The sequence below is a fragment of the Furipterus horrens genome, unplaced genomic scaffold (genome assembly GCF_987537825.1).
Source record: "Furipterus horrens unplaced genomic scaffold, mFurHor1.1.pri manual_scaffold_9, whole genome shotgun sequence".
Lineage (NCBI taxonomy): Eukaryota > Metazoa > Chordata > Mammalia > Chiroptera > Furipteridae > Furipterus > Furipterus horrens.
In genome coordinates, this window is record NW_028327179.1 from 77,551,933 (window position 1) to 77,577,541 (window position 25,609).

The 25,609-nt window shown below is 38.1% G+C and overlaps 1 pseudogene; it reads right to left on the bottom strand.

Annotated features, from left to right (window-relative positions):
• Positions 1 to 24,909: 24,909 nt before the first annotated feature.
• On the bottom strand, positions 24,910 to 25,385 carry LOC150001980 (protein SYS1 homolog pseudogene; annotated as a pseudogene).
• Between the last annotated feature and the right edge of the window lie 224 nt (positions 25,386 to 25,609).

Genomic DNA, 25,609 nt, shown 5'->3' on the forward strand with positions numbered 1-25,609 from the left:
CTTGTGGGAAGGCCACCCTCCCCTCCACACTCCCACTCTTATTAGGGATTTCTTGACCTAAGGGTAGGTAGTACGACGACCATGTCCAGCTTGAAGCAGCTAGAGGAGCTCGAGACCTTCATCCATTGTCCTTTATAAGATTGTAAAGGGTCTTAAGTCTGAGAGGGAGGGATTGTTATTTTTTATTGTTAAAATATTTAACTAATTAATTAATATTTTTTTTTAAAAAAAGAAGAAGAATATATGAAAGGGTGAGCCATGGGTATGGACTTGGGGAGGAGATTGTCGGGGAAGGGGGGGTGCTGGGCGGAGGGGAGCAAAGGGGAAAAATTGGAACTATTGTAACAATATAATCAATAAAATATACTTAAAAAATAAAAAATAAAAAATAAAAAAAAGAAGTAATGACATAAGGTTCTTTGCATAAAATTAATAAGACCAGTTGTTAATAGAGGTTTTGTTGACCATGACTTTGACTGGAATGTCATGCATAAAGGAGACATGCTTGGGCTCTGATTGTTACCAAAAAGCCCTGCGGAACTAGGATTGACTTTTAAAGGTAATAAAAGACCACGAGAAAAAAGGCCTGGTACCTTGGTTGGTTGTGGGGTCCATGGCAGTCTCTCCAGGGAAGGAACAATGTCTGTTTTACTGAAAGATGGCTAGAAGGGACTTTAAGGCACAATGTAAAACCTACAGGACTTGGAAAAGATGGGTGTTTTCAAGCAAGGCTTGATGGCAGGTATATGGCTCAAATCCTGTGCCCTAAAGGGCAGACCGAAGGTCACCCTAAATGTTCTTTGTGTAAGTTCCAGGAAAGCAGATTTAAAGATCATAAGTGATCATTTGCTGCTCTTATTGTGTTCATGCAAATGAACAAGATAAATTAAAACTGGACTTAATGCAGTCCCTTTAATGACAAGGAGGGTAACCTTAAGGAGAAAAATCATGATTCAAGGAAAATCACAATGCTTAGTGGTAGACTATAAAGTATTGTAACTAAACTGTCTTAAGTGAAAAGTTTCTTTTTATTTAAAGTTTGTTTTCATTTGAAAGTTAAACTAGGTCTGTGGCATCATCAAAGATGTTTAATTTACAGGCAAGAAGAATGTCAAATGCCTTGCAACTGGATGTCTTTCTGATAAGACAGTCTTACAGATTTAGAGACCTGTTTGTGGGTTATCTTACATAAATTAACATATGTTTTCTCTTTTCATAGAGCATAAGCCTATGATCTCATTACCTGAGTGATTGTCTGTACTTATTGACCTCACTTAATTCTGTCTGCATCACTGCCTCCTGAGACTCAACCGTTTGGCTGAACTAAGTGGCTGGGTTGGTGAAGAATGGGGTGGTCTGTGGGCTTCACTTTAAAACTGGTTTCTCTTTTCTATCCTAATAGCTTAGACAGAAAGAGCCCAGAGGTCTGAGATGGGGGAAACCTAAAATATCTCCCTCAGCCCAAACTAAGTATAATGGGCAAAAGGGTTTTGGACAGATGAAACGTGCCTGGCACACCTTCCTCCAAAGATGCCCTTTTTTCCCTAATGTATGGCATTGAAAAATTAATCCCTGCCTTTTGTCATCTAGTAGTTATAGATTGAATGATGTCCTTTAACCCTGCTGCCAAATCTATTGCCCCCAGAATACAACAAGGATGCCAGCCTGTTAAACCAAGCATGCCGTTGTCCGGGGACAGCCAACTGACCTGGAGTCTGCACGATCCTTCTCCATGTGGGAAGGCCACCCTTCCCTCCACAACCCCACTCTTATTAGGGATTTCTGGACCCAAGGGTAGGTAGGACGACGACCATGGCCAGCTTGAAGTAGCTAGAGGAGCTTGAGACCTTCGCCCATTGTCCTTTATAAGATTATAAAGGGTCTTAAGTCTGAGAGGGAGGGATTGTTATTTTTTATTGTTAAAATAAATAAATAAATAAATAATTATTTTTAAAAAGGTGGGGAAGAGTATATAAAAGTGTGAAGTGGGCGGGCTTGTATGTACCACCCACAGGCATGGAGTTGTGGGGGGGATTGCTGACGGAGGGGGGTGCTGGGCGGAGGGGTGCAAAGGGGAAAAAATTGGAACTATTGTAACAATATAATCAATAAAATATACTTAAAAAAAACACAGTGAGATACCACCTCATATTGTTCAGAATAGCCATCAGTCACAAATCAACAAACAACAAGTGCTGGTAAAGATGTGGAGAAAAGGGTAACTTAATGCACTGTTGGTAGGAATGCAGACTGATGCAGTCATTGTGGAAAACAGTATGGAATTTCCTCAAAAAACTAAAAATGAAACTGCTTTTTGATCAAGTGATTTCACTGCTGGGATTATGCCTGAATAATCCTGAAACATCGATTTAATAGAACCTATGCACCCCTATGTTCATAGTGTTATTTACAAAAGCCAAGTGCTGGAAACAACCTAAGTGCCCATCTATAGATGAATGAATCAAAAAACTGTGGTACATTTACACAATGGAATACTATGCAGCAGAAAGGAAGAAGGAGCTGCTACCTTTTGAGACAACACGGATGAAATTGGAGAGTATTAGGCTAAGTGAAATAAGCCGGGCAATGAAAGACAAATACGATATGATCTCACCCATAAGAGGAACCTAATTATCAAAACCAACAAACAAGTGAAATAGAACCAGAGGCATGGAAATAAGTGACCAAAAGGGAGGCAGGAGGGGGAGAGGGGAGAAATAAAGGGAAGGGTTTAAGCAAGAAACATGTATAAATGACCCATGGACATGGACAACAGGGTGGCGATTGACTATAAAAGTAGATGGGGGGTGGGCAGGGCAGTGGAGAGCAATGGGGGGAATATTGAGACAACTGTAATAGAAAAACAATAAACAAAGAAAAGATAATTTGCTTGTTACAGTGCTAGTAGAAATAAATGTATATATTTTTAATAATTAGAGGACACTTTAGAATCTTGCATTTCCTAAAATCCATAATTAAAATAATTATTTACCAATCAAAATGTTCTTACTAATTGTGTTTTTATTATCTATTGCCTCATTTGACTACCTTGTTCCCCCTGTATAGCCAAACCCAAACACTCAACCCATCATATCGTCTTTGTTCAAATTTTTGTTGGATAAATGATTCAATGAAGGATTGGTGGAATTTGTCATTAAAATTATCAGCTTAAAAGTTTGGAAAAGTAGACTAGCTGAAAGTCTTAATTAAATTTTGGCTAAACATTCAAAGTGAATATGGAAACTTTGTCACTGACTTTTCCTCTTACATATACAAAAAAAAACAAAAACAAAAACAAAAAAAACCCAAACATATAAATATGATAAAATGGCTGAAGAACTAAACTCTATTGTTGCCACTTGAGAGAATACTTTCCAAAATAACAAAGTAAAAATGGAATATATGATTTGAGGAAACAACTTTGAGATTGGCCCATGTCAATAAAGAAAAGTTATTACCAGAAATATGTGCATACAGAGTAGGAATCATGTCTCCAGTGCCTCCAAAATCTCCATAAAATAAAAACTGGAAAACTAGCTATTCAAATACAAGTTGATGAAGTTTCTGTATATGAATACTTGAACTTTAAACATTGTAAAAATGCAAAATTCTCTGTAATTATGATATTACTCTTATCCAGAGGTGCTCATCCGTGAGATGCTCTTCGCCGACGACGCAGCCTTGACATCACACTCCGAAGAGGGACTCCAGCAGCTAGTCACTTGCCTTTCCCAGGCATGCAAGGAGTTCGGACTAGCCATCAGCCTGACGAAGACGAATGTTATGGCTCAAGGCACGGGGACTCCCCCATGCATCACCATCGACGGATACACCCTGGAGGTTGTCAACGACTTCACTTACCTCGGGTCCACCATCTCGAGCTCTCTGTCAGTTGACTTGGAGGTCAACCGGAGAATCGCCAGGGCAGCCACAGTTATGGCCAAACTGAACCGGCGAGTGTGGAACAATTCCAGCCTCACTGAGAAAACCAGACTGCGCATCTACCAAGCCTGCGTACTCAGCACTCTCCTCTATGGCAGCGAGACGTGGACCACCTACGCAAGGCACGAAAGGAAACTCAACAGCTTCCACATGAGGTGCCTGCGACGCATCCTGCATGTCGCCTGGCAGGATAAGGTTCCCAACACCGAGGTGCTGAAGCGAGCCAACATGAGCAGTTTGCATGCAGTTCTTAGTGAGAGACGCCTCAGGTGGCTCGGCCATGTCAAAAGAATGGATGCAGGCCGTATTCCCAAAGACCTCCTCTACGGCGAGCTAGCAGAAGGCCAGAGGATGACAGGGCGCCCAAAACTGCGGTTCAAAGACATCTGCAAAAAAAAAAAAAAAAAGGATATGACACAATGCTCCATCAATCTCAACACATGGGAAGTTCAAGCAGACGACCGCCTAGCCTGGAGGCTCCCGGTCAGGCAAGGTACGTCACGCGCAGAGGCTGCGCGCAACGAGGAGGCGGTCCAGAAAAGATCGAGGCGGAAGCAGCGTCAACAGCAGCAACAACGGCCATCTGCCTTCACCTGTAACAAGTGCGGCAGGGATTGTCACTCCCGAGTCGGACTGCACAGCCATTCTCGGCGGTGCAGATAGACTCTCAAGAAGCTACGCCATCGTCTCTCGAGACAGACGGCTGCCGATGATGGTGACTCTTATCCAGAGATTTACCGGGAGAAATCTGAACTGATTTGGAACCGCCCTACCCTATTAAAAGAGAATTAACAAATTTCCAATATAAATATAAAAGAGCTCTAGACAGGACCAAAATAAAAGAGATATCTAAATCCATTAAGTTTAGTAATTAATTCCACAATCACACCTTTAGATATATCTATATGCTATATTTTTGTATCTTTCATATTTATGTTTAAGTCAGCTATTGAAATAGTGTGTATTTCACAATATATATTTTTTATGGTCAGTAAAACTCTCTTCTCACCAGGCAAGAGGAAATATAACTCACAATTGCCCAAACAGAGAGGAGATATCAGCTAAATATATTCTTTATATTCTTATTTCCTTGGTTGTGCTCCTCTGTAAAAAAGAAAAATCCACTTTTATTCATATATTAAACATATGCAGTAGCCATCAGCTCTATATCCCACAATATGTCACTTTCAATCAAGCTTGAGCAAAAAGACTGAAACATTATTAATATGTGATCCAAGAAACTAAATTATCTTTTTTGGAAAAGCCCATTTGTTTCCCTGGCTTCTCTGAATCCTAGAAGCTGTGTCCCTGGAATTGCTAAGCATGGGTGACATCATATCTCACATGTGTCCAGAGCACCCTTGATGTTAATGCTGTAGGACAAGAGACATCTATCCTGTACAGGGTGAACAGTTCCATGGGGACAGCTTGTTTTTTTTATTTTCTATTTGCCATATAATACATTATTCCTACAACTCAGAGTTTAAAAAAAACAACAAGTTTAAAAAAAGAACTGCAAGATAATAAATTGGGTTTTGGTTAAAAAAAAAAAAACAAGATTAATTTGTCTGCAATTGAAAATTTATATAAACTGTACTAACAAATCTATTGAACTTGATTATATCCACTCAAGAGTCCCAGTGTTTTTGACAATTTAAATAAGAATTACTAAGTGGGTAAAGTTTTTCATCTTTTAATATATCATATTTTACAGTACTTCTACAATGGAGATAAAACATTTTTATAGACATTTCCAATAAAATATACCTTTGTGTAGAAAGCATATTAAACTAGCAATCAAAATTTTAATTGACAATAATTTATATAAATAGAAGAAGACACAGGTTATACTTATAAAAATGTAACCCTAGGCAGGTTGTTTAATCTCTTTGAGGCTCAAATTCCTTTCTTGAAAACTCAGGATTGGAAGATATGCCATACCAAACTTTATGAACTGTGTTTTTAGAATTGATTTGGATAGATAAAAAAGCAATACAAAATAAATGCACTCTTAAAATGTGGATTCTTAATATTTTATTATACATTGAAATATTTTGTTTTTTTCAAAATAGAGCAAGCACATATTTTTAAAACTGAATGATGTTAAGAGACATGTAAAAAAATTATCTTCCCTTATCTATCCTCTAATCTCACTTCCTTCAGTCAGTAACTTTCAATACTCTTGAATATTTCTTGTCATTAATTTCATATATCTAAATAGTAGGATTACACAATTATTCCTATGTTTATAAATTCTTAGAATATTCATTGATATTCTGAGTTATTTAGCTCTTTTGTTTTTTATTGACAAAATAGTCACAAGCTTTTATTTCATTTTTAGTTATTAAAACAATTGGGCAGCACTACTTTTTAAGATTCTGGAAAAAACAAAACCAAACCATAATTCTACAACCATAAAACACCAACTCTTTAACTAGTCATTTGGGGATATTACTTTTCAGTTTTTTTCCATATACATATTCATTTTCTAAAAATTTTATTGTATTTTGTCACTATCATTTACCATCTTATATCCACCTCCCCCCTGCAATCAACACACTACTGCCTATGTTAGTAAGTCCTTTTTCCTTTTCACTGAATGCCTCCACCACCCAATAGATGTCATCTTGCTCTCTATGCGTTTGTCTCTATTTTGCTTGTTCAGCTTGTTAATCACATTCCATATTTAAGTGAAATTATATGATAGTTGTCTTTCTCTGACTGGCTTATTTCATTAGCATAATATTCTCCAAGTCCATCTTAGCTGTCACATATGGTAAAATTTTCTTCTTTTCTGTGGCTGAGCAGTATTTCATTGTGTGACTGTCCCAAAGTTGTTTTAGCCACTCATCAACTGATGAACACTTGGGTTGCTTTCATATCTTGGGTCTTGTGAATAATGCTGCATTGAAAATAGAGGTGCTTATGTTCTTTTGAATGAGTGTTTTAGATTTCTTAAGATATATTCTCAGATATGGAATCACTGGGTCAAAAGGCAAATCTATTTTCAATTTTTTGAGTTATCTCCGTACTGCTTTCCACAGTGGCTGCACCAATCTGTATTCCCACCGAAAGTGCAAAAGGATACTCCTTACTCCACATCCTTGCCAGCACTTGTTGCTTGTTGATTTATTGATGATAGCCATTCTGACATGTGTGAGGTAATATCTCATTTTGGTTGTAATTTGTATTTTTCTAATGATTAATGATGTTGAGCATCTTTCCAAATGTCTCTTGGCCATCTGTAAGTCCTCTTTGGAGAGGTGACTATTCAAGTCCTTTGCCCATTTTTTATATTGGGTTGTTTATTTTTTGGTGTTGAGTTTTTTGGGGTTTTTTTGTAAGTTCTTTATAAATTTTAGGTATTAACCCCTTATCAGATGTATTGTTGAATAAGATCACTCATTCCATGGGTTGTCTTTTTATTTTGTTGATGGTCTCCTTTGTTGGGAAAAAAATTTTAGTTTTATATAGTCCCATTTGTTTATTTTTTTCTTTTGTTTCCCTTGCTTAGGGAGATATATCATAAAATACATTGCAATGAGAAACGTCTGAGATGTTACTACCTATGTTGTCTTCCATGATTTTTATAGTTTTTGGTCTAATATTTAAGCCTTTAATCCATTCTGAATTTATTCTTGTTTATGGTGTATGATGGTGGTCTAGTTTTATTTTTCTGCATGTCTCTGTCCAATTTTCCCAACAACATTTATTTAATAAACTCTCGTTAGCCCATTGTATGTGCTTGCTTCCTCTCTCGAATATTAATTGATTGTAAAGGTGTAGGTTTATTTCTGGGCTCTCTATTCCGTTCCATTGATCTATGTGTCTGTTTTTATGTCAGTACCATACTGTTTTGATTACTTTAGCCTCCAACTTTGTTCTTCTTTCTCAATATCACTGTTGCTATGTGGGGCCTTTTGTGGTTCCATTTGTATTTTTTGAAATATCTGTTTTAGTTCTTGAAATATGACATTGGAATCTTGATAGGAATTGCACTGAATTTATAGCTCACTTTGGGTAGCATGGATATTTTAATGATGTTTATTCTTCTTATCCATGAACATGGTGTGTGCTTCCACTTATTTGTTTCTTCTCCAGTTTCTTTCTTCAGTGCCTTATAATTTTCTGAGTAAAGCTCAAATAAACAATTTAACTTTACACTTAAAGGAACTTGAAAAAAATAACAAACAAAGCCTAAAGTGAGTAGAAGGAAAGAAATAATAAAGAGCAGAGCAAAAATAAATTGAGTCTAAAAAATATGAAAGATCAACAAATCAAGAGCTTTTTCTTGGAAAAGATAAATAAGATTGACAAACCTTTAACCAGACTCATCAAGAAAAAAAGAGAAAGAACATAAATATAAAATCAAAAATGAAAGAGGAGAAATAGTAACTGACACCAAAGAAATAAAAAGGACTATAAGAAAATATTATGAACAGCTATATAGCAACAAACAGGACAACCTGGATGAAATGGTTAATTTCCTAGAAACATATAATATTCCTAAACTAAATCAGGAAGAGTCAGAGAATCTGAATAGACAGATTATACCTAGTGAAATTGAAGCAGTAATCAAAAATCTTCTGAAAAACAAAAGCCCTGGACCAGATGGCCTTACATTCTGGGAAGAACTAACACCTCTCCTTCTCAACTACTTTAAGAAATTCAAGGGAAGGGAAGGCTCTAAAACTCATTTTACAAGGTCAGCATTGTCTTGATTCCACAACCAGATAAAGACACTACAAAGAAAGAAAATTACAGGGCAATATCCCTGATGAACATAGATGTCAAAATCCTCTGGTCACTGATATAGCTCTGATATTGCTCCAGGAGGGGAAACACTGTCTCCAGTCTTCAGTGAAAATGGAAAAGGTACTTTGGGAGCTAGAAAGGAGCTGGTGTGTATAGAGGAAAATCCCAAACCCTGGTCCTTGTTTGGTTCATCTTCATGGTGAAGGCAGGCAGTTCAGTGCAGGTTTTTCCCTGAAGTGTGGTTTGCATGAGAGGCCCCTGTTTAGAAACAGCTGCTAGCCTCTGCTGTTAAATTTCAGCACAGTGAGCCATCAGCACCCTTCCTAGTAGGTATCTTCTTTCTCAGGGTTCACAGATGTAACTACAATAATATAAAACACTTCAATATAGAAAATGTTATTAGAAGCAAGGAAATATTTTATGTGAATAAAGTGGTTCTTATAAAACTAGAAATATAACAATCCTAAATTTGTGTCAAAATACGATAAACCAAAATTTAAAAATAAAAAAGAAAAACACAAATTCACAATCACAGGTAGATATATGAATACAAATTTTAGTAACTGTTAGGAAGACTGACACAAAAGTAAAAGATATATGATGTTTGAACAACAGAATTAATCAACTTGTCCTTGTTGGCATTTATAGAACACGGCACAAAAAAGGAGAATGCACATCATTTGTGGTAAAGATGTGATATGTCCCAAAATAAACTATATGATAGTCACTTAAGCAACTATAAACAAATGTCAAAGTATTAGAAATACAGAGTATATTTTTGATCAAAGTGTAATTAACCTGAAAAGCCAGAACAGAATAATTAAGAAGTCCCCAAATTCTTGGGAATTAAGCATAAATTTTCAATCAACACATGGGTCAAAAAGCGATTCAAATGACAATTACAAAATATTTTAAACTGCAAAAATAATATGACATCAAATCTTGTGAGATGAAGCTGAAGTAGAACAGATAGAAACATTTACAGTTTTCAAGACACCTATTACAATAAAAGAATGGGCGAGAATTCCAAGAAGCTACAAATTAATGCTGAAATATTTTGTGGTTGATTCAATAAGGGGTTAATGTCCAAAATTTATAAAGAACCCATACAATGCTACATAAAAACAAAAACAAAAAAACAAATCACCTTATTTCTTGCACTATAAGATACACCTGACCATAATACACACCTAGGTTTGGAGGAGGAAGACAAGAAAAAAAAATCTGAACAACTAATGTACTAAAATATTTAATAAAATATAAGAGAATAATATTTCAACCATGTAAAGTGAACAGCAGTCAACAGCGGTATTAAGAACTATCATCACTGTCATTAACAAATGAGGAGAGACTTTAAGGTTCAAGTACACTTCTAGTTTTCTGGGAACCCCAACAACTCATCATCACTAGTTTCATAATTTATGGGGGCCTTTAATAACAAGAATTGAGGGAGTTAAAAGGTATCACTAGCTGTAACAGTCACTGAGAGTATCACTAACCTAGTTACAGGTTCTGGCGGACTACCCTCAGTGCCTGTTATGGCTCGTGATGACCTTAATCTCCTCGGAGCTTGTGTTACTACTAGAATAGTGACCTCACCATAACTCTCTGCATACACTACAAACTTCAGCATTTATGGCTGCACGCCCAGTTACTGCTGGCCTCCCACACAGAAATCTGGTGGGCACTGAAAACTGTATGGAGGTGGATGAGGCAGCTGTAGCATCTAACAGAGCCAGTAGCTAGCCAAGAACGTGTTGCTTCAGCTCCACCCACCTGCCTCTCATGATTGGCAGAGCTTAAGACACAGTGATTGGTGACTGCAGGCAGTTCTACTGACATAGACCCCACCCAGTGTCAAAGACAATTGGCAATTGGCACTGTGCCTCATACTTGTTATTAGCCTCAGCTGATTCAGCAAGTCAGCAGTGTAGCTGGGAGTGTCAAGTGGCTCTCTGCACTCTCCCAGGTCCTACATGATGGGCAAAGGTGGACAGCAACTGACCAGATGCCCTGAGACTTAGTAGTAAAGTGGGACATTTAAGCATCCCCAGGGGTTTCGCGTGGGCCCAACCACTTCCTCTTCTAACAGCTATCACCATCACTGACAGGTCAAATAATGCACATCCCAGTCTGTGACACAATATTTGCTCCATAAGAGGCACAGATATTTCCCCCCACATTTTGGGGGAAAGGGGGGCCTTATGGAGCAAAAAACATCGTAAATGAGCAGAGGATGTGAATAGACACCTCTTCAAAGACGACATACAGTTGGCCAATAGACACATGATACGATATTCAGCAGTCACTAATCATCAGACAAATGCAAATTAAAACCACAGTGAAATATCACCTCTCACCTGTCACAATGGCTATTATCAATACATCAACACACAATAAGTGTTGGCGAGGATGTGGAGAAAAGGGAACTCTCATGGACTGATGGTGTGAATGCAGATTCATGCACCCACCATGACAAATATATTGGAGGTTCCTCAAAAAATTAAAAATGGAACTGTTTTATGACTCGGCAATTATAATTCTGGGTATATGTATAGCTGAAGAAACCCAACTCACTAATTCAAAAGATTATATGCACCCCTAATTTCATTGAAGCATTATTTATAATAGCCAAAATATGGGAGCAACCTAAGTACTCATAAATTGATGAGTGCAAAAAGAAGACCAGTATGTATATACAATGAACTATTACTCGGCCAAAAAAAAAAATAAGTGAAATTTTACTCTTTGCAACATCATGAATAAATCTAGAAGGCATTATACTAAGTGAAATATGTCAGTCAGAGAAAGACAAATATCATGATTTCCCTTATATGTGGGAAAAACACTGTCCAGAGCAGGGGCTCTGTGATCACACAAACTTGGTTTGAATGCTGAGCAAGCAGCTCCCAATTGTATGAGCTGAACAGTTTAAGGTTTAACTTGTCGGTCTGCTTTAGATCCTGATGTCATTGAAATGGAACTGCTGCCCCTTCCTGTGCTGCCATAATCATATTTTCATTAGACTCCAGTATAAGACATGGGCCAGTTCACCAAACCCAATACAGTGTGGAGCAGTCCCCTTCGTTGGTCCTTCTGTACTGAAGGTCCCCTGCCCTACCTCAAACCATCCCTTTGGCCTTCAAACCAAACCTCAGCCCACCTTAGGGACCCGATTTTCAGCAGAACAGAAATTCTCCCCAGTGCTCCTGTTCCACTGGGCTCCTTATGGGTTCTGCAATCACCTATGCTCCAGTAAACATCACCTCTGCAAACTTCATCCTGCCACTGACACCAGGGATACAGATGCCCCTCCTTCTGCCCAGGCTGTCCTTTTCCATCCTGTTCCTGTCCACAGGGGGAACCACACGCCATTGTCCATGTCACCTCCTAATTCTGACAATACACCTCCCAGTGGCAACATTCTCTCAGCTGATGTCTCCACCTACTTACCTAAAATTTAGTGAGCAGAAAAACCCAAGTTTCTAACCTTCCCATGGGCCCAGGAACAACTTCTTAGCCCACATCTGAGGCCAGTGATGGGAAGCAGCCTAAAAACGCTTTAGTGTTGAGAAAAGTGATCACCCCAACATGAGGTATGGGCCTAATTTCTCCTGCAGTCCAGCCAGCCATGGGCAGCATAATGCACTCAGGTGGTAAAGGTGTGCCATTGCAAATTCCACATTTGACACCACTGGTGTCAACCCATGTGACTACATCATATTCATTATAGATGCAAGTCCCAGCACCATCACTGTGTTTAGACACATTTGTAGTTGCACCTTATTTATAAGCACATGGAACTCACCTGTGCAGAATCCAGATGATGCTATGGAAAGGTACATCATCCCTTCCATGATGGGAAGAACTGTTATTTTCACTTTCCTTCAGTACACCTGGGGTCAACCTGGGCGAAACAGAAGCAGTGTATTTACAAGAAACAATGTCTCACCTGTGATGGGAGGCCACTATGTCACCACATGCTATCAGAACACTTGCAGCCCAACTATCCAGACCACAGTAGAGTGAACCCACAGTGATTGAACATGCTTATGAACTCCCATACATAGAGAGTACTGCTCCCTGGCAAAATAGTAGTGCTATGGAGGATAGCACCAGGCATTTTTAGAGAGAAACATCTACTCTCAGTAAAAACACTTCCCTCCCTCCCTCCTCCAAGTTATAGTGCCCCTCCCACTATGAAGGAACCAGGACTGTGTTTGGAGGCTCCTGCTCAGAGCAACTATGCCTGTGCTCTGGGCATGGCGAACACTAGCCTTGCATTTGGGGCACCTGCCCAGGGATTCATAAGTGCCACCTACCAAGTCCCTCATAAATCTCAAAAAATTAGGAGCAGATCTTCCTCTGCAAGCTGTGTGTAACTATAAATGGACTTTGCTCCATTGGAAAGGGGCTTAGCCTCTGTGAGTGAAACTTAACCTGCTGATGGTCCTACAACAAGTCAGAGGCCCACATCTCAGAGGTTTGTGTATATGTGTGTGGGGAGGGGTATCTGAGGGTGAGGAGGAAATGAGCTCGATTGAAGAGGACACTACACTTGAGACATTCTAGTGTGTAGAACAGAAGAGTGCTGCATATATCAACTGTGTCATTCCTAGTCAGATGGTCAAGTTGGCTAGCCTAAGCATTGGGCCAGTTTTCTCTGGTCTTGGAACTGTCAGGTGCCCTACCCATTAACCTCAGTGGGCCTCTGCTCCTGTGTTTTTACTCCTTAACTCAGTAGTAGAAGAAATCACATATGAATGGTGAGGTGTTGAGCTAGATGTGACTATGCAAAAATTTCTTTGTCTCAGTGACTGTGACTTGGAAGTAGCCACGCTTTATGACTGCACATGCTGACCCTTGGAATCTTGTTTTGAGAGTAAAGGATGATAATCCTGGAAGAAATAAGATCTAGATGAGGGAGGGATGGGTGACCCACCCTTTCCACTTCATGCTTCTCTCTTCTCTCCCACCTCTCTGACCTCAGTGGAGGTTCGATAATCTCTGATGTGTCATCAGAAACAATACTTTATGTTTTTAGTTTTTAAAATTGTTTACATTTTTTTGTGTGTCTTATTATTATTTTAGATATAGGCCACTCTCCCACATTCCCACTTCACCCAGAGGGAATAAATTTGGTTTAAACTAGGATAAACTAGATTTCTGAGTCTGAGGAACAAAGTAAAAAAGAGCTCTTGCCTGCTCTGTAATTATTGAAAAATTGTGTTTACTTAGAACTTATTGTGCTGCTTAAAACTATAAGAAAATATCCTTTTTAATAACCAGCCTGACTCTATTCTAAACTGCTAAATTAGTAAATCATACAGGTTAAAATTGCACCTAGTTTTACCTAAACCTAGAGTTCTGCAGGGTCACCAATAGACTTAATAAAGGCAAAATTCTTGACTTTGTGGATCCTACATTCTGGTTGGAAGGGAGAAAAGAAACAACAAACACACGTAAGTTATCTGCTAGGTTAGCCCATAACAATGGCTATGGAGAATAACACACTATGTGGAGGACCGAGATTGGAGGGGAGGAAGCAGAGTTTTCAGTTTAAAGGGTGGACAGCATAAGCCTCACTAGAGACCTGCCCTTGTGATTTAGAGACAAAGAAGAAAGGTTTTCTGAGAGAGAAGCCCTTTCTGATATGAGGTGCTTCTGAGCTCCAGGGTTTCTGCAGTTACAGGTTGGGGGAGGGGGCTGCCTGAGGGAGCAGAACGTGTTGAAGGAAAAAGGAACAAGTAAGATCCGAGAATTCTTATTTTTGCAGATCAGGACACTAAAAGTTAAGTGACTTGGCCAAGGTTACAGTTATTGCTGGTTGAACTGGGGATGAAATGCAGCCCTGATCACACAGTGCCTCTCTGCTTTGCCTTTACCAGAAGCCACCCTCATGGCTCACTCCCCGTATTTGGAAAGTTATTTGGGGTCTCTGCACATTATATGGCTTAATTCCTGGTTGACATTTCATGGTGCTTGAAATAAAGGCATTTGGAACAAATTTATGGGGAGAGGTGAAAGAGACTGGGGGAGGCAAAAGAATCAAGGGGTCAAGCTTGGGAAGGGAGAAGGTCTCAGGGGGATAAGAAAGAAAGAGGTAGGAAGGGAAAAGAGGCTGTGGACTCTAACCCCTCCTGTACATTGCTCTGTCTCCAGAGTGGCCACACTGGGACTAGGAGCCTGCAGAGACCTTGAGAGAGAGTTGAGGTCAGGTCAGGGCTTCGTGGGGCTCCCTAGAGCACTCAGCCTCTTAACTGTCACCTCCTAGATGGTGGATTTTGGAGATAAGATTGTCAAATGTATTGAGGGAGTGAGGGAGGGTCTGCAGATGCCCTGGAGAGGGAGACCTCTCAAGGCTGAACCAGGTTATCTTCCCTGCAGAAGAGGGGATAACAGGAGAATGGTCCATTACACTCTAATTCCCCACACCTTATATCCATATGCCCACCTATGGCCTTGTGCACATTCTGCAAAGGGGTAAGAATCCAGAAGGACAAATATCTGTGAATTTTAAAATCTGCAGATTTGTAAGATAATGCCAGATCACAGATACACATTCACACACACATTCCTGATCTAGAACATTGCTATAATGCACTGATTCATCTCACATAAAATATACCATACATAAAGATGTACCCACCCCCCAACTGCTGCCACTGGCCAGTTTGTTTTTCTTTAAATTTATTTTTAATTTTATTTTTCAATCATAGTTTACATTCAATATTTATTGTATTAGTTTCAGGTGTATAGCATAGTTGTTAGACAATCATATACTTTACAAAGTGTCCCCCCAGATATTTTTAATACCCACCTTACAATATTAATGACTATATTCCCTCTGCTGTACTTTACATCACTGTCACTATTTTGTAACTACCAATTTGTACTTCTTAATTCCTTCCATTTTTTTTTTACTCAGTTCCCCCAATTCTCCTTTCCTCTGGCCACAATCAGTCTGTTCTCTGTATCTATGAGTCTGCTTCTATTTTGTTTATTTATTTTGCTCTTTAGATTCTACATATAAGTGAAATGATATGGTATATGTCTCTTCATCTCACTTATTTCACTAGCATAATAACTTCTAGGTCCACCCATGCAAATTGTAAGACTTTATTATTTTTTTATGGCCAAATAATATTTCCTTGTATATAGGTACCACTCTTCTTTATCTGCTTGTCTAATTGATAGGCACTTTAGTTACTTCCATATTTTGGCTATTGTAACTAATGCTGCTATGAACACAGGAGTGCATATATTCTTTCAAATTAATGGTTTGGGTTTCTTCAGATACACACTTAGATTATGACCACAGATCATTTGTCACTCACTGAATGTAAGTTTCATAAGATAAGCATATATAGGTCCAAGTCCAGCATCTGTCATTTAGAAACATGTTTGAATTGCAGTCTATTTTATCCTTATTCTCAGGACAAGACGAGTACAGAAAAGTGATTTATTTTCAACTGCCTGAGTAAATGTCCAACTGCAGACTAAATCTCCTTATGCATGGGTCTCAGATCTGCATTTTGGAAAAGTGGCAGAAATTCTCATTTTTGCAGCCTTTAATCTTATCTAGTTTTCTCAGAAGGGAAGTTAATATTTTAATGCTAATCTGATCTTTGTGTCTACATTTTAAATCTTCAAGAATCTGTAGGAATAGGAGTGCAATTTACCGTCCCCCCATGAGAACCCAAACACACTCTTCTTGGGATGAATTTGGGGTATTTAGAAGAAATGATATACATTGTACTCAGAAAGTTCTGAAGTAACATTTTGATAATTGTTTCTCAATAGTAAGGTACATAGGTTTTACTGGAGAAATAGTGAAATTGCATATCTCCTAAATTTAGCCACAGATATACACATAAAATAGATCTGGAGTAGAATCCAGTATGTGTATCTTTAACAATAACCACAGAATGTTCTGATTCAAATACCCATGAATCTTACTTAAGAGACACTGTTATCAATTTGGAAGCAAAATATTGATAGCATATCTCCCAGTCAAGTGTTTGTTCAATATTATCTATCTTGGAGTCTAAAACTTTACTCTCCAATAGCTACCTGAAAAATAACCCCTGATTTGCACTGACTGGTGTGGCTTAGTTGGTTGGGCATTGTCCCACAAAGCAAAAGGTCACTGGTTTGGTTCCTTGTCAGGGCTCATGCCTGAGTTACGGGCCTTATCCCTGGTTGGGGCTCATGTGAGAGGCAGCTGACTGATGTTTCTCTCACACAACAATCTTTTCCTCCTTTTCTTTCTTTTTACCTTCTCCTCTCTCTAAAATAAATAAGTAAAGTCTGAAAAAATAAGCCCCTATTCAGTGACTGTTGATTGAAGCAATGTAGGGCACCTTTTGTGTGTGTGTGTGTGTCTGTGTGTGTGTGAGAAACCTAGTTTCAGGGAGGAATGATCTGTGGCCATAAGGTAGCCTAAAAGCAAAAAGGGAAAATAACATAGAAATAGTCATCTTTACCACCTGAACATTTAATAATAGAGGAAGGAGTACTAAGTGCTGTGAGATTCTTGTCATTCTACCAATCAGATAATAACTCCTCTTGGGAAGAAGTAGTTACAAGGGTGATGGAGAGGCAAAAATAGCTTTCCCATTAATTCCCAAAGGGAAGAAGTTTCCATTATAATAATCCAAAGAATTGAGAAGAAAATTATCCACAGCCCAATTCTCCAAGGTGTCTACCTTGATAATACATTTTAGAAGAAGACCCATGGGGAAAAATACACTCTATCTTTAGTTACAGAAATAGTTCTATTTCTACATAGCTTCAAACTCTATTGGTCCAAAATGTGTTCACCTCTCCTTCAAAAATCATTCTTCTTCCTGTTTCTTGATCTTGAAGAATGGTGTAATCAACCAAAGATGTGGTGCTATTTTTTCTTGTCTCTTCCCTTTTCTTTATGTTTCATATAAAAGAAGTCACTACATTTTATAAATTCTACTTCTTTCATATCTTTCCCTACTATAATTACCTTAGTTGTCTTGATTACTCAAACAGCATTTTAATATATATCATTGTTTCCTATCCTGTACTGCAATAGGCCATATGTTTTGACCAAGTTATCATAATATCTAACGAATAGATTAAAATTGTATACTTATGTATTTAACTCAAGATTGGACTGTAAGCACTGAGAAGGTAGACGTTCAGTTGGCCAAAAAGTTCACTTGAATTTTTTCCATAAGATGGCTCTAGTAGCACTTAGTTGTCTTTAATTTCATTCAAAACAATTTTGTTAGATTGTATTGTGACAGCTGTCATATCATCATATATTTAAATAAAAACTTACCAAAATTGGTGAATTTTTGTGTAACTTTTAATATTGAAGATGGAGGAAAATAAGCAACATTTTCAGCACATCATGCTTTATTATTTCAAGAAAGGTAAAACACAACTGAAATATAAAAAAAGATTTGTGCAACTTATGGAGAAGGTGCTATGATTGATAGAACATATTAAAAGTAATTTGCAAAGCTTTGTGCTGGAGATTTCCTTCTGAACAGTGATTCATGGGTGGCCAGACCAGTTGAAATGGATAGCCATCAAATCAAGACACTAATTAAGAACAATCAATGTTATACCATGTGGGAGATAGCCAACATACTCAAAGTATCCAAATCAATAAATTTATTGGTGAAAATAAAAAATGTGTCTTTTATTTTATGGAAAAAACTAAAGAGACTTTTTCGCCAATTTAGTACTATGTCACGGACACTATCATTAACATAATTAATTTTCCTTCTTATGTTAGACACTTTTGAACTGATCCTAATTTTTATTTTAATTCTGAAAATAATATAGGACCTTATACTTTTAATAAGATTTTCATGTATCATATTTTGCCTACTTTTGGGTATTAGCTAGTTTACTCATTTACTTAATTATTCCTCTTGTAAGTATTTAAAATCCAGATCACGTTGGTAATTAGGTAGAATGTAAGTAAGTTAAATAATACAAAAATTAATTCAACAAAGAGACCCGGAATGCCAGACAATTCACAATGTCTTCGCTGTCAAATAGTTTACTATAAGTAACATTTGCAGGATTGTTAATCTTGTTCAGTGCCTGCCTGTTAGATTTCATGTCTTTTTATACCTGTAGTTTCAGTGATAACATGCTTCAATCCAATTCTACTTTTTACTCTAAGGTATTAACACATATACCCAAAGAATGTCATTTTATTTCAAGTTCTATAGTTTTGACCTTTTAAACATTATTAATAAATGTCAAAGGCGCTGGCTGCTGTGGCTCAGTGGATTGAGTGTCGGCCTGCGAGCCAAGTGTCGCTGGTTCGACTCCCAGTCAGGGCACATGACTAGGTTGCATGTCAGGTCCCCAATTGGGGGCGCGAATGAGAGGCAACCACACAGTGATGTTTCTCTCCCTCTCTTTCTCCTTTTCCCTCTCTCTAAAAATAAATAAACAAACAAATAAATATTTTTTAAAAAAAGTCAAAACTTTTTTGACCTCATCATCTTTAAGAGGCTCTTCTAAAAGCACTGCTGAGAATCATAATATTAAACAATTGTTTAAATTGCTGCAGGTAAGCTTATAGGAATGTGAAAATAAACTGAATAATATATTTTCAATTTTGTTACCTAGAATCTTTGGATTATTAGAAATATTTCTAGGATTCTGTAAGGGAGAAAAGAGCATATAATTGGCTGGAATGATATTCTTACCTTCCTTGAGTTTCTGCTTAGCCACAGTATTCCACTTTGTGGAGATATGTAGTGGGGAGTTTAAAAGGACCATATGATTTTGGGTCTATGTAATTGTTGATATAAGGAACATCCAAACCTGTACATAAGTTTCCTAAGAATTTATTTGAGCCAAACAGACAATATATGCTGAGGAGCCAGATCTCAAATGCACCAGAAAAATAACAGTTTTGCAGCTTCTTTTACGAATTTGAAATTAAGGAGGAGATGTACGAAAGATTATGTGAGGTGGAAAAAAGCAAGGTGGGAGTTGGATTACAAAATACTTAAGATTATGTGATCCCTACAGGGCTGATACTCTCTTTGAGGTGTATTAATTCTGGTATTTCAAAGGTGTGTTACCCTAGATGCGCAAGAACAATAAACAGATCTTGAAGTGTTTCACTAAAGAAGTTATAGGCCTGGGGCATCATTATCACCATAAACTGCCCAGTTAGGAATTTATGATCAGATCACTATTTGAGGTTACTCTCCATAGAGCCTCTTTTTCACTGTTAAAAGATTTTTCATTTAAACCAGGATTTCTCCCAGTTCCCGTTTTCTTAGAAATCTTACCCTAACTATAATTCTCTAAAAATAGTCTTTCTTTTCTTCTCCTACCTAGAGCCCTTATTCAAAATATGCTGATGCTTTAATTAATCATGAATGCGCCTCAGTTATTATTGGAGTAGTAGAATCGATTACTCCATTCAAAAATGTATTGTTCATCTACCTAGAGAAGGGCTATAATCTTAATATATAACCTTTTCTTTGGTATTTATTGCTACTTTATTATTCGTATTTTTAATTTTTTTATTTTCTTCTTCTTATTAAAGAAGACCCTTTAACATTTCTTCTAAAAATAGTTTGGTGATGATGAACTCCTTTAGCTTCTTCTTGCCTGGGAAGCTCTTCATCTGTCCTTCTATTCTAATTGGTAGCTTTGATGAGTAAAATAATCTTTGTTGCAGATCCTTGCTTTTCATTACCTTGAATATTCGGTGTCAGTCCCTCCTATCCTGCAAAGTTTCTGTTGAGCAATCAGCTGACAGTCACATGGAAGCTCCTTTGTAGGTCACTAACTGTTTTCTCTTGTCAGGTTTAAGATTCTCTGTTTGTCTTTAACATTTGGTATTTTAATTATGTATCTTGGTGTGGGCCTACTTGACTTTATCTTGTTTGGGACTCTCTGTGTTTCTTTTACTTGTATATGTATTTCTTTCATCAGGTTGGGGAAGTTTTTAGTCATTATTTCCTCAAATTAGTTCCTGATCCCTTGCTCTCTCTCCTTCTTCTTTTGGTACCCCTATGATGCAGATGTTCGTATTGTTCATGTTGTCCCAAAGGTCCCTTAAACAATCTTCATTTTTTATTTTTTTTTGGATTTCTTTTTCTTGTTTTGCTCTGATTAGGTGTTTTCTTCCTCCTTATCTTCCAATTTGCTGATTTGACTCTCTGCTACACCTATTTTACTGTTGATTCCCTGTAATGTATCCTTCATTTCAGTTAACCTATCCTTTATTTCTGACTAGTTCTTTTTTATGTTTTCTACCACCATTTTTATGTTTCCTATCTTTTGGTTAAAATTCTCACTGAGATCACTGAGCATCTTTATAACTAGTGTTTTGGACTCTGCATCTGATAGATTGCTTTTCTCCATTTTCTTGAGTTCTTTTCTGGAGTTTTGTTCTTTTCTTTGGGACATGATTCTTTGTCTCCTCATTTTGTATGCCTCTCTGTATTTGTTTCTATGTATTAGGTAGAGCTTCTACATCTCCCAGTCTTGGCAGAGGGACATTATGTAGTAGGTGTCATGTAGTTAGTTTCCAATGGCACTATCTCCCCATTCACATGAGCTGGGCACCCTAAGCGGGGGGCGGGGGGGGCTGGTGTAAGGCTAGGGCCCCTTGTTCTTCAGAGGGGCTTCTGCAACTGAGATATTCCTCCTGATTTTTATTTACCATACATGGATGTTAGAACAGCCTTTCCCGTGTCTCTACCCCCTTGCCAGTCTAGATGTGGCCTCATTCTATCAGACTTCTGTTCAGCTAAACTTCTTGTGGTTTTCAATGATGGTTGTTTCCTATCTTAATTGTAATTTTGATGTGGTTGTGGAAGGTTCTGAGTACCTCATTTGCCTACAGTGCCATCTTGACCAGAACTTTAATATAACTATTTTTAAAAGTATGAACTGTTATTTTTAAATTATCATCTGAAGATGTTTATTGATTTTAGAGAGAGATATACATTGATATGAGAGAAAAGCATTGATTGGTTGCATTCCCTATGTGCCTTGAATAGGGATGGAACTTGCAACCTAGCTATGTGCCTTGAATGGGGATCAAATCTATAACCTATTGGTATATGGGATGATGCTCCAACCAAAGGGGCCACTTGGCCAAGGCATTATAGATTATTCTTATGTCACCAAAGTTATATATGCTGACTAGTATTACATAAGAATGAATCCAAGTTACAGAGTGAAAATATTAAGTATATACAAACATTTGAAAGATAGTGTAAAAAATAAAAACTTAGCAGTTAACTGTAATTCAATCTATGCTATGGATCAATCTGGAACTGAAAGGAATATAAATTGCATTCTAAGCACTTCTGATTCACTTAATCAGAAAAACTTCAAGAAGCAAATATCTCAGGATAAATTGTACTGGAGAACAGTTGTTACCAAACATATGGCAAAATAACAAAAGAGGATTATTCTCATTAAAAGATTTTTTAAATCTACATTTTAAAACTATTAAATGAACTTAATCTTAATCTGCATGATCACTACTACCTATTTAAGAAGATAAAATACAAGAACCAGTGTTTCTTGGATGAACCAGAACATTTCCAGAATAATAAAAAATATTCCAGCCCACTGAGTATAAAATTAGATTGCTGAATGACTGTGGCTGGCTCAGATTCTGAGGTCATGATGACTCTTCCTTATGTTAAGCAGATGAAATGTCTGCATAAAATCATAGCCTGGATTTAGTTATGGATCTTAAATTAGGTGAGATAAAAAACCATTTCAAGTATCATATACTACAATTTAAGTTCTATCTCCTTATTCTTATCCAGAGTACTGGAAATCTTATTATACACCATGAAGACAACTTGCTAGCTAAGCTGACTTTAAATGAGCTTGTTCTCATCCTATGGACCAGTGAAGCATCTTCTTAGTGCAATTAGTTTACAATCATAACCATGCTACTGGTTCACATCTTGTTTTACATTCATTGCTAATATTGTATTTGGTAGGCAGCAAACTATACAAAGTCCACTATATCATTTTGTGCATAATTAACCATAATTTTATTTCCTTTCCCTTGTCTTCCTCAATGGCAAAATACATTAAAGTACACTTTGTTAATTTTAGGCTCTCAGTATAGAGCAAAAGTCTATAAATGTTTTAGTCAAGACTGCCACCATTATATTCTTAACATATTTAGATATAAGAAAGTATTACTATCATGGATTCTCCTGTTTTGCTAAGATTTTTCATAGATTGTGGCTCAGTGAATCACCTGTTGCTCAAGTTTCTGAAACTTGGAATATTAATATTTTAGTAGTATAACACTTTGATTTAAAATTTTTCCTTATCCATATCAAAGTTTGGGGATAGATAACATTTTCTGAAGGGCTAAGAACTTCAAAGTTCAAAGCAGGAAAAGCAAGCACCCTCCAGGTTTATCTCTTCATTAAGTTTTACCTAGAAAAAAAAATCTAGGCTTTTCATATGCATAGCTTTCTAGTTCCCTCTTATTCTCTCTGTCACTTTTACTGTAATCAAAAATATTTTAATCCCTGGCTGCTGCGGCTCAGTGGATTGAGCGTTGGCCTGCAAGTCAAGTGTCGCTGGTTTGATTCCCAGTCAGGGCACATGACTAGGTTGCACGTCAGGTCCCCAGTTGGGGGCGCGAGTGAGAGGCAACCACACAGTGATGTTTCTCTCTGTCTTTTTCTTTTTATCTCTCTCTAAAAATTAAATAAGTAAATAAACACACAAACAAGCAAATAAATTTAAAAAATTTTATCCCTTTAATATGATGGAAAATATATTTGTCAATATGTAAATACACAGACACATACATATATTGCTTATAATAATAAAAATATTTACATCAAAATTTTATGAGGCTCAGATTTGTTTGTTTTTTTTCACTGTGTGGTTGCCTCTCACTCACACCCCCAACTGGGGGCCTGATGTGCAACCTAGTAATGTGCCCTGACTGGGAATCGAACCAGCGACACTTAGCTCGCAGGCCAATGCTCAATCCACTGAGCCACAGCAGCCAAGGTGAGGTTCAGTTTTTAATAATAATGTTATTTCATCAAACAGTCCAGGGTTCTACTTATATGTTGAGCTTTGCATTATATAAAACAGGTCAACTATGTTCTGAATTAAATTTTGTATTAATATAATATTAATTGTGATCTCCATCTTCACTTTCAATATTCCAACCTCTGATTATATTTTTCTAATTAATTTTAAGCATTTATGCTATGGAATTTTTTTCCCTGTGGAAAATACCGTATTTATGTACAGAAGAGGAAAATCTGCAAGGCCCTCACAGGGGACATTCCACCCCCAAGAAAAATCTTAGCAGCAAATTCCTGCCTCCCTTGGCACTATCAGTGCAGACCAAGGTGAAAGGTTGGGGTTCCTATCTCTAGGCACCCATCATACCCCTTTTTCACTGTAGAATTCCAAATAAGTCAGAAAAAGGAATTATTGCCAGAACTGAGGTCCAGTGGGAGCTGGGGTGCCTGGTCATTTGTAGAGAATCTGTTACTAGGGTTAGACTGGGAAAGATGCCGGGACTCCTCTCTGGGTCCTAAGGCCTACTGCGTGGAAAGCTGGGAGCAGGATGGGGACCCAGTCAGAGAACTGGAAGTTAGCTATGGGTTCATGGATAGCTGCACACATGTGCATAGTAGGACACAGATTGTGCATTTTCTTTGTGCTTTGGTGCCTCCATCTGCCATCATGTCCCTGGTAGCAACCTAATACTTTGCATTTACATCTTTTACTGTGGCTCTGGATCCGGACATCAAGTGCTTCTCCAAAAGATTAGCTGTGATTTGGCAACATGGCAAAGGTAACAGCTGTCCCAGAGAGGTAAGACAGATGACTAGAAGAATGGTTTGCTTCAATAAAATAGCCTTGATTTTTTTTTTTTCTTTTTAAATTTAACCACCTGGTAACAAGTATGGTTGCTTAAGAGTGATGTGGTTCCAATATCTTATTATCCTAAAAGAGGTCCCCTTGCTGACCTCCCAGATACCAAGGCTTCAGCAAATAGAGGCTATTTTTGCAACTGTGATCCAGACTGCTACCTGCCTTATAGAAGGGGCCTCCCTATCTCTCCCACACCAACTGAGATTTCACATTTCCAGGGTTCCTCTCATGCCTGACTGGACCTTGCCTAAGAGGTCTTAGCAGCCCAAGGTGAGGCAGGCCAAATGCCCAGTAAGGTGTTCAAAGGACCAAATTGTAGTAATTAGATTTAGGGGCTGAATTGAGGAGGTTCTCTTTGAGTTCCATTCACATGCACAGGTCCTGGCTGATGACAGCCATGAGTACAATGCCCACAACTTGGAGCAGCCACCAGGTCAGTGCCAGGAAAAACAGAAGCTGTAGAACTGGCAGCATAGGAGGTGAAAGAAATGGATGGTAGCAGTGACATCCAGACACTGCTTCCTTTGCCAGATGTAGTACAGCAAGCTGAGGGCACAGGTGACAGTGTTGAGGATAAAGGACATTATGGAGAGCTGGCCTGGAAGGGTAGAAAGCCCAGGATCTCAGAGTCGAGTATGTGGTCCAGCAAGGAGCTGCTGTGCACCAGCAGGTCCACCAGCACGTCCACCAGCACCATCCTACAGGCCCAGAGAGCCATAACAGATGGTCTGCTGCATGAGGACGATCTGTGACAGGATCAGCAGCGGGTCCCACATGCAGTGGTGGAACTTGACTCCCCACCCTGAATCAGGGCTGTTGCTCCAATTCTGCCCAGGCACTGGTGATGGATTTTAAGATCAAAACCTCATCTGCAGCCCTGGAAACAGTCCTGATAGATGGGACCATAGAAGAGAGGCCCTATCGGCACAGAGAGGGCCAAACTCCAGTGACCTGGGCTGCCTAGTGGCTGCTTTGAAGGAAACCCTACGGAGTTTTAATG